Genomic DNA, 10,276 nt, shown 5'->3' with positions numbered 1-10,276 from the left:
TATCGCGCGGCAGTTCTCTTTCGGGTCCCAAGCCGGGTTATAATAAGGAAAAGCATAAAACCTTATTGATTATCGATGATCAACATACAGACTGGTAAGTGTGTACTTTTAATTTTGAATCGTGCGAGTTTATTATGCATTCTGTGTCTAGAATGACGATATCGCCCGTAAAGCGTAAAATCTATAAGTATATTTTTTCAGAACTTATAAAGAATCTCTTGCGAATAATAGACGACGATATTAAACGGTGACCATGGCAACTATTATGTTAATGTAAGTTAATAATTGATTGCTGGTAATATCCGAGGGGTAGCTTAGTTATTATCTACTCCGCGGATATTACGAAAAATCAATTGTCCCGTTTCTCATATGAGAAAACTTTATTAGACCTAACGCTATTATCGCAGACTACATTTGTTTTATCGATCATTGATCAAAGATGGGTTGACCGAGAAAATATACAATCAAACCTTATTCAGTGGCCAACCCACAACTCGGTAGCCTGGTGCCTAAAAAAAATATTTCGTCTTTTCTCTTGGTAAAAATAAGAAAATACAGTATTATCGATTTCATTTCTCTTCTATATGTATACGACTATATACGTGAACTACTCAGACGTCATTTGTAATAATATAATTTCTATTTATCTACTGGATTTAAATTTAAAATATTTTTAAACTACGAATTCGGCTGAAATTAATATTCACTCGTTCTATCCGCGATTTAATTTTTAATTCTAGTATTATAGATTCGTTCATCAGACCTATTTTTGCTTTTTAGGACAATATCATTTAAAAGTTTTCTATTCTTTCCGATATTATCATATTTGCTCATTTTTAAATTATTATGATACTGTAATAATTGTTTATGATTTCGTAGTGCTGTTACTTCGGAGTAATTTCTTCGTCTCTTGTATATCTCCACACTCGTTCCCCTCGATGATTTCTTACTACATTTATTACAATAATTTCAATAACATAATAAGATAAATAAGTTAAAATCCTAAATCTTAGAAATATTTGGATAAAAATAAAAATATTACACTATCAACGGTAGAATAACTTGCACGGAAACGAGCTTTGATTCTCCGACAAAAATATCCCTCATATTCGACCAACTTAATAACGTTTGTAGTGTTATCTATGAATACTATTTAAGACTGAGGTTACTATTTTTGAAATAGTTTTTAAAGTCCATATTTACTGTACTTTCACAATAAGTTTCTTTATAAAGAAATGAAATTCACCACTTAAAAATAACATTACTACTTTGTAATTGGCATTATTACTAATAAAAGCAGCATTAAAGAAAAGTCATCTGAAGTTCTAAAACAACACAGAACCAATGTACTTTACTTACAATTTAACATGATTGAAAAATGTATTATACAGAAACCTTTATATCTGATTTGTGTAGAAATAAATTTATAAGTTATCTACTATAATGTATTACTTATAATTTACAAACATAAAACAAACAGAACTAACTTTAGAAAAAGTAATTAACAAAACAAATAAAATATGAATTTCTGCGGTTTGCATTTACAAAGTCATTAATTACATCTTCTTTTAAATATATTTCACTTGCTTCTTTCTGTACAGAGTACTATCTAATAATGCAAAGATCATGCAACTTAATTTGGCTTCTCTTTTATAATCTTTAACATGTCTAATTTTCTAATTGATCTTTCAACAGTAGCTACTGATACGGATAGAATAAAAAAGTTAAGTAAAAAAAGCAAAAACTTCCAGAAACTCACTCACCAAAACTGTATTTTTCAATTAGTAAATAAAATAATTGTCTGATAAACATCTTTTCTGATAAATCTTTTCTAATCGGAAGATCAAATTACCAAACCGAATCGGCAATTATAAAGAGAATACAGGTGAATATTTTTAGATATTCTTATGCTGACTGTGTATATATATATAAGGTCAGGACCGTGCTAATATATGATGCGAAAGGCAACTACTTCAGGCGCCAAATTAGAATAGAAATATAAGTACGGTGTATTGGTACAAGTCTTAGACTGTCTCTCAGGAGCCAAAGTTACAGGTTTTTTGGTTCAAGAAATATAGAATAATTTTTCACTAGTTTCATCAAAAGAATTTCTATAAAACGATTACTAATTTTGAGTTATTAAACATCTAAGACGTCATAAAAAACGCCGATTTTTATAAACTGATTTTCGCTGTAAAACAAATAATTTGAAACATTTTCGTTATGTTTTTTATTTCTTTGTCGGCATTTGTTTTAAAAAAGTGAAACATATTCCGAATTTTTTTGCGATTTCTATAGGTTCATACTTAATTGCTTCGGAACTGCTCCTTGTCTGATGTGTAATTTTTTCGTGCGAACTTTAAAAGTTTTGTAAATTTGTATTCATACGACTTAAGGCTTTCCAAGATCGTTGCTTATGAGATAGATTCAATTACCAAGAATATTACTGGCTATAAGTTTAATTTATTAAGTATATTAAGTATTAATTTATTAAGTTATTTAAGTATATAATTTCTGTTTATTAACAGAAATTATTACTACAGGTGATATAATAAAGAAATTTTGTTCTTTCCTGAACTAACTCTCATTACTGTGCCAATCTTTAAACACCAGTATAAAGTCCTATTAATAAGTAAAGTCCAAGTAGACAATTAACAATAATACTACAATTTAAGGACAGTAAGGCTTTTACAATTAATTGACAACAGTTATTGATACTTCATAATTTTTGTTTTTTTCAAATATTTTATAAGTTAAATTTTTATTTTATTACTTGAAAATATTATAAATTTTCAATATTTGTAGCTATAAATTTATTTTGTTTTTGGCTTCATAAAAACTTTAAAATTTTACTAAAAATATCAATAATTGTATTGTTTATCTCTTAGTTTATATTTCGAATTGTAAGAAATTAATTTTTTTTTTCTTGTTTCGTGGATTTGGGAAAATAATCATAGATTTGTGGATGTTTTGTACAGAAAATTTGATATTTCGTTCACATTCATCAAGAATGGAAACCAGAAAAATGAAATCGATATTTAGTTAAAATATTTCGGCACATTAATTTGTTACCAAAATGTGTTATTTGTATGTCATTTAGATAAATAATTTTTAAAGTTAAAATCCACTAATTGAAATCAGAAAATCAGTAATGTAATATTCGTTCATTAAAATTTTCTTTTTTTCTTTCTTCTTTTTAAGCTTAAAAAACTGTTTTATTATCAATTTAACATGAATGGAAATTAACATAAATTTAAAGATGGGTATCGAAAAGCGATTCTGGTGGCGGTAAAGTGAATTAGTGTGTCACCTTACAAATTAGACAACGAAATAGTTTATCGTCAAATTTCTCGAGTTCTCTATATCGTAGTAGACTAGGGTCGAGATTAATCATGTGCCTGTGCAGTTTTTGAAGCATAATTGATTTTACACGTTACCCTCCTCCCAAAAAAAAGCGCAAATTAAAATTAAATCAACCGGTTCCGAGTGGATAAAAACCACTAAACACTGGTAGTTGATTGCGTGTTCGCGCCTCGCCAACAGAGGAGTTCTCCGGGTTTTATTTACGTCAGTAACGCCTAAATAGTGGCCTTAAAAGACATCCCATGAGGCATTCCCCCTCGACAGATCGCCCGTGTGTCGCGTTGCCGTTATCAAATAAACCAAACCAAAATTAAATCAAACATCGTGCCTTTTTTACTTGAAATAAATTTGATTTTTCTCAAAACTTCTTAAATATCCACAAATAGAATATGTAAACTATTATAATCTACCAAACCGACGAATTGAGTTGAGATTTTTATATGTAATTTCTGATTACCCAGTAAACATTGAAAGATCTTATCTTTTTATACTGTTTCCGAAAATATTCTACGAATTCTGAAGAATAACAAAAAATAATGAATCTATATTATTTGTAGATATTTATGGCAGCTGGATTATGTGATTGCAATTTATTCTCAGAACCGATTCCGCAATATATGGTCTACAGGAAAAATTTTTATTTTTAGACTCTCTTATAGTTGTAAAATGTAATAAATAAACTTCATTTGTCTCAATAAATATATTTCCAAACAAAATAAAATCTATATTTTATAAGGACTTACAAGGAGGCTTCCAAGCTTTGCCATTCTGGATTTTGTTAAAATTTTAATACGTTTTTAAATCACTTCTGCTAATGGACGATAACATAATTCGTGTCATTGTGCAGTAGTTTACGAGAAATCATTGTTTAAATTTTACCGTGTGCGTTATACATTGAATTCTATAAAATAATTGTAACTAGTAAGAGTGGGCGAGTAAGGCACTAGACTAAAAAAACTAGACGTCGCGGTTTCATCCAGATTTTTCCAATTTATTTTTACATTTTTCTCTGAAGTGTGCAATTCAGTAAATTTTTATAAAATACATTTTTCCCAAAAATACTATTTCGTAACTATTAAAATCATTCGCACATTTTAAAACTGTGAATCACTATTCACATATCCATAACTGTGAATCCATATTTTCATGCAGATGATGGTTTTAAAATATGCGATTTTAATGATTTTAATAATTACAAAGTACTATTTTTGGACCAAATATATTTTTTATTAATTTAATTCTGGGTTGCATACTTTAGAAAAATTATGAAGAAAGATAGAAAAAGAAAGAAGATCGAACCCGCGACGAGAGTCCAGTTTTTTAACTTAGTAGAGAGGTTGAGGCGCAAGTACAAACGTTAAACTTGTACGGCAAGCAGAAGTACACGTTTGACGTTTTAAGTCCAAGTAAAAGACCTTGCGGCGCTGGTTCACAACATCACGTGACTCAGTGAACGTCGCGCATTGACTCACGGGAAATTTGTTGAAAAAATGGCGGATACATTTAACATCGAGGGTTACCAGCGAAGGTAAATAAACAAATTAAACTGTTTAAAAGTATTTATAGGATGTTTAATAACACTAAATAATTATTTTTAATTAGCGTTTTCTCCTACCGTACGATCGGACGATAGGACTACCTCATACTTTTGTCGAGGGAAGTAGTGGCTTATGTAAATTCGAAAGCAGCTCGGAAAATTAATTTTAGAAAATTTACAAACGTATTACGCTGTTGATGGTAGAAGATGCTGTGGAAGAACAAACCTACCTTTAGATAAGCTATTATGAAGACAAATATATGTAAATTCTCAATCTTCCGAAACCGTTTTTTTTAATGTAAATTCTATAGGCACATCGCATCGCTTGCTAAAAAATTGAATAATTAAATAATTTCTGGATTAAAATCGTCTGTATCCTTACAATATTATTCGTAAATGCTTAAATAATCATTATTTTAATAAAATACGTCATAATTTTAACCACAAACACAAAAAAATGAAGAAGTTTAAGCCGATCGTCTACTCGCCATTCTAGACGTAGCAAACGTCATTATCGACCATATAGAATTGCCAGATGGCGGCGCTCGTCCGTCCGCCGTTGACGTTTTGGGTTGAATAGGTGCGCCTCAACCTCTCTAGTATCTTATTCGCTCGTCCACTCCTACTCGTTACAATTCATTTGTAGAACTCGATATTTAACTCACACGGTAAAGTTAAACAATGATTTCTCGTAAACTACTGCTCATTAGCACGAACGATGTTACCATTCCTTAGTGGAAGGGTGTAATAAAACGTATTAAAATTTCAGCAAAATCCGGGATGTCAAAGCGCGGCTATAGCTTGTTAGCAAAATAGAAACTGTTACTCCCTGTTTTACTGGGTTAAAAAACTTTGCTTATTTTTGTTATATGATAGTTACACCAGTGCAGCGCATATTCTAACGTGCAATTGGACACAAAATATGTAATAGGAAGTTTAACTGTGCAGTGGGAATCCCATATTTGTGTAGTAATTAATTGTCCGATTCTAGGTTTTATAAGTATTTCTTTCTTCCGGTTATGTTAAAATTAAAATATTTACCCAAATTATACAGTTTACGGTAAAAACTGTCCAAAAAGGAACTATCGTAAACAGAAAAAATTCTTCGGAACACAGCGATTTTCTACGTTAAAAAAGAACCCGTTCAAAACGGAAACCTTCCAAACCGAAAAAAAATATTCGGTAAGGTGCGATTCCGGTTTACACAGGTTTTACTGTATTTTATCGGGTCCACGAAAAAAAGTACTATGGAAGGAATGTTGGTAAGATTTACCATTTGTATTAAATATATACAATAGATATTATTTTATGCAACCGCAACATCAATGTTATCATCTAAATTATTGATATAATCCCCAACCACAAAGCGCGTATTGTATAATAAATAATATCGCATGCAGGTCTAAGAATTAAGATTGAACGGTGGTTGAAATGAACTGAAAGTAATTATATAGATATAAGATTTGTGTTATTGCCCTCATTTTCTATTTATGTCTGTTAGAACTGCTTATTAGCGCTGGATTTATCGACTTGTCCAAAAAACAAACAAAAAAAAATCTGATATTTGTGCAGTAGGAAAAGGACCTTAGAATAAGGCTTGCATTAGTGATCCGGGTTCAATATATTTCTGTTGCTTCTCCTGTCAAGTAACTTTTAAGTACGATCAAATGTAACATTCTCATCAATAAGAAAAGAGGACTAGGTGATAGATTTCTATCCATGAACCCCAGAATGATTTGACTGAAAATAATTCACTCCAAGAATGCAAAATTCACGGATTCGGCTGAACCTGCCGCAGGTCTTTTATAAAAGATCTTTTCGTAGACACAGGGCGGAAAAGAGTTTTAAAAATCCACCTTAGTATCTTGATGATCAATCATAAATCTCATTTTTGTCGATTCGTTGGCTTAATTGAACGCAATATTTATTTTTCCTGTAAGAAAATATAACTTTAACAAATGTTTTCTTACAATTCTTGTTAATTTCTTTTTGGTCAGGATAGTAATTAACGTAGCAGTGCTCATATGTCTTAGAACTCCTGCCTTGATGTTATTATCGATCGCCATTGATATGTACTCTGGCGATCACGCATTAGAAAGATCAGAAAGACTTCATATAAAAGGTTCACTTTGATATCTCCAGCTTCAACTGCACTCGTTTTCCTTTGACCAAAGAGAAGTTCCTAACCGAATGGTCAACTCGACTGCAACAACATAGAATTGCAAATATCTTGATGGAAAGGCGTCGCGACCAGTTGACGCCCCAATGCATTACCCCCATTGCGTCTCGAGTAGGCGCGCCCTGATTGTAATAACGACGCAAGTGATTAGATGTAATGCATTCTGTAGTTTTATTCGATAATATTTTTTAGGTTTTCACATTATTATTAAATATAATAAATATCATTTACTTAGAAAGTAACCAGATAGATAGTTAATGCTGTAAACATAAAAAAGAAATATTTTCTGTTTCATCGGAGTGATTCCACATGTCTTTCAAAATATAATTGCATCGATAATTATTATAACAACTCCCAGAAAATTGATTTGGCTTTTGTTATATTTAATATATGTTATTAAGCCAGATTGTTCTCACTCACTGACAAGAAATGTTCGAGTAAAAGCAAACTTCTTACTGATAAAATGGAATACATCTGCCAAGTTACCATAAAAATCGAATATTTTATCAGGTGTGAATGTTTGACTCACAACATTACAGAGTCCCTTCGGTCGATTAATTTAAGCGCCATCTAAATACTTTAAAAGATATTTGTTGATATTAATTTATTCCGAATTGTTTTGCATTTCTTGCCTAGTATTTATTAAATTGTTTAAATAATATTTAGTACTATAAGGATAGTTGGGTGTTTGGCGCCCAATACTGATCAGAGGCAGAGCTGTTGGTATTTGAAAAAACCAATATGGCAACTGAAACCAATTATATATTACGATATTATATCATTTCTAGTAGAATATTGTTGTAATGCTAAAAATATAATGAAATTAGTAGAAATAATTCTAGAAATAAATTTACGCTTCTAAATATTTTTAGCTATTAAATATCAAAAATTGTATTATAATGAAACAATAAATTTGTATTTATTAATGAAAAATAATAAAATATCTTATCATAATAATTTAATCTTTATTTAATTTATGTTCTATTTGTTTTTAGCTACTGTTCCTATATTTTTCTTAAAGTTTGTTAAAAAGATACGCCTTAGTTATTTGCATAACTTTATACAGTGTATGATATTCGTTTAAGATTTCTTTTTATTAAAGTACAGTGTATTTTAACTTACGTTTGATAAAAGCAACGCGTTCTTATCTTGGGATAAAAGCGAAGATTAAAACAGATTAAAAACAAAATCGTATCTTCATCCGAAGACATTGTATCATATGTTTCGAAAAGATAATACTCTTAGGGAATCAGTAATTTTACGGAATTTGCATTAATCGAATTCAGATTTTTATCATCAACATAGCTTACTGGACGTAGATCATGCATTAATTATTGTATTCCCTTTGAGATAATTATGATTCATTTTTGTTTCTTTCGAAGATATAGGCGACATATTTAGTTTTGTGTAAAGTTTAAGAAAGAAAGAATAGAATATTTTTTATTAATACGAAACAGAAAAGATATAGGGTGAAAGCTGGTGAGATGCTTTGTCCGGAGAGACTTCTAGAAATTGTTTATTCAAATAATACTCAGTAGAGCACGTCACTAATCACTTTAATGGTGACTGTGCTTAACGTTCTGGTGTTTTATTATTTCTGAATGGTTGTTTTGTTGATTTTTTCGTTCAAAATTAGTTTTTTGTTTGTCGTCGCCTTATAAAGATTTTGCGATATTTGCATTTATATGAAAAATTCTGAAATTCGAATATATTTATGTGATATTTTTGTCATGTGAAAGGATAGTTAATAGGTTATGCCGGAGCTGAACGCGGAGGCTCCCCTAATAATTTTAATCTATAATATAGAACCGGGCATCTCTCCTGTATGCCTAGTGGATTTAAGGGCGAGATGCGTATTTTTATGAAATTTTATTATGAGCTCAATAAATTTATTGATATTAGATGCCTACTGAATATAAAAGAAGGAAAATCGGTGCTAATAGGGGGAAATGGGCTAAACAAGACTTGGTTTTTGAAGCTGAAGCAAGAGGTTACAGTAGGCTCACAATAATCGACCGAATTACTATTAAGCAAGCAAAGAATTTAACATTCAGTATAGTGTACACTTTGTAGAAGACTTATAGATAATAATTCAGCAAAGCGAACTTTTGAGTCAAATTCAATGTTAGGTACCAAAAAAAAAACATTGTATATTACATAATTAATTTCAAAAATGTAAAAAATAAAGCTGGTTGAATTCGATGTGCTATGTGCAAAACAAAAAAATGGATGCATTAAACATGTACTGTACAATGTATATTACAGATTGTAATGAGTGTGGAAAGTACAAACAGCGCAAAACGTTTATGAAATTAAATGTTAAATAAAATATGCATCTCACCTTCAAGTATCGATATAGATACTTAAAGGTGTGATGCGTATTGTTTGAATGATGTATCTAGTTTCTATCGCTATGTTGAATTTTTTTTAACCCTGTTCACTTTTGTTAAAAGATAACACTTGGCATTTTGTATTTATTTTTTCTGGAATCTACAGTTAAGCTATTTATATGCGTTGATAAAAACTATAGGCTTCTTACTCGGTTTTACCCTATACAATGCGATGATTAATACATTAAATATCTATTAGAGTTTAAAATTAAACGTAAAAATCTATTAACATTTATATGTGTAAGTATATATATATATATATATATATATATATATACACCTACACATTCACATACTCATATCCACACACTACATATTGATACATGCACAAATAAGAGAAAATACTGTATTAAATTTTTTTCAAGATTTCTTAATAGATTTTACGTTTTTCTTTTTCAGCATTTTGATTGTAAACATTGAAAATAATTATTTCAAAGAAATTATTTCATTTTTTCGATGCAGTTGAGAGCAATCGGTAGGATGGTGATATGTCGGATTCAAACTAAGTTTGATATAACGAGTATTATCAGTATTATTTCTAAATTTTACAGATTCGAGAGTTAGTGTATGTCTCGTAGTCAGTGCAAAATCATTTGAGGATTCCATGGTCCAGATTCGAGATATCCATGGTCAGAAAGTAATCTTACTTTATATTTGATATGCTTATTATTACACCATAATCGTTTTCTGTTTTAAGAGATACCAAGATATTATTTTGCCCCGGGCGCTCCCGTGGTCAGCGCCGGCCATACTCGCAATAAGCCATCAAGAATTTTCTTACTGATGAGTCTAGTTCGAATGTTTAGA

At 30.2% G+C, this 10,276-nt stretch overlaps 1 protein-coding gene across 1 annotated transcript in view; it reads left to right on the top strand.

Moving 5' to 3' along the window:
* Positions 1-19: 19 nt before the first annotated feature.
* Positions 20-10,276, top strand: part of Syn (synapsin) — a 42,273-nt gene continuing 32,016 nt past the window's right edge. Inside the window, 1 exon segment of the mRNA XM_067267340.1 lies at positions 20-94. The gene's annotated coding sequence lies outside the window, so the exon portion shown is untranslated.

Source organism: Centruroides vittatus, unplaced genomic scaffold, assembly GCF_030686945.1.
Source record: "Centruroides vittatus isolate TY-2023 unplaced genomic scaffold, ASM3068694v2 contig_301, whole genome shotgun sequence".
Taxonomy (NCBI): Eukaryota; Metazoa; Arthropoda; class Arachnida; order Scorpiones; family Buthidae; genus Centruroides; species Centruroides vittatus.
Note: the sequence above shows the minus strand (reverse complement) of the source record. Positions and strands in the feature narration are given on the sequence as shown.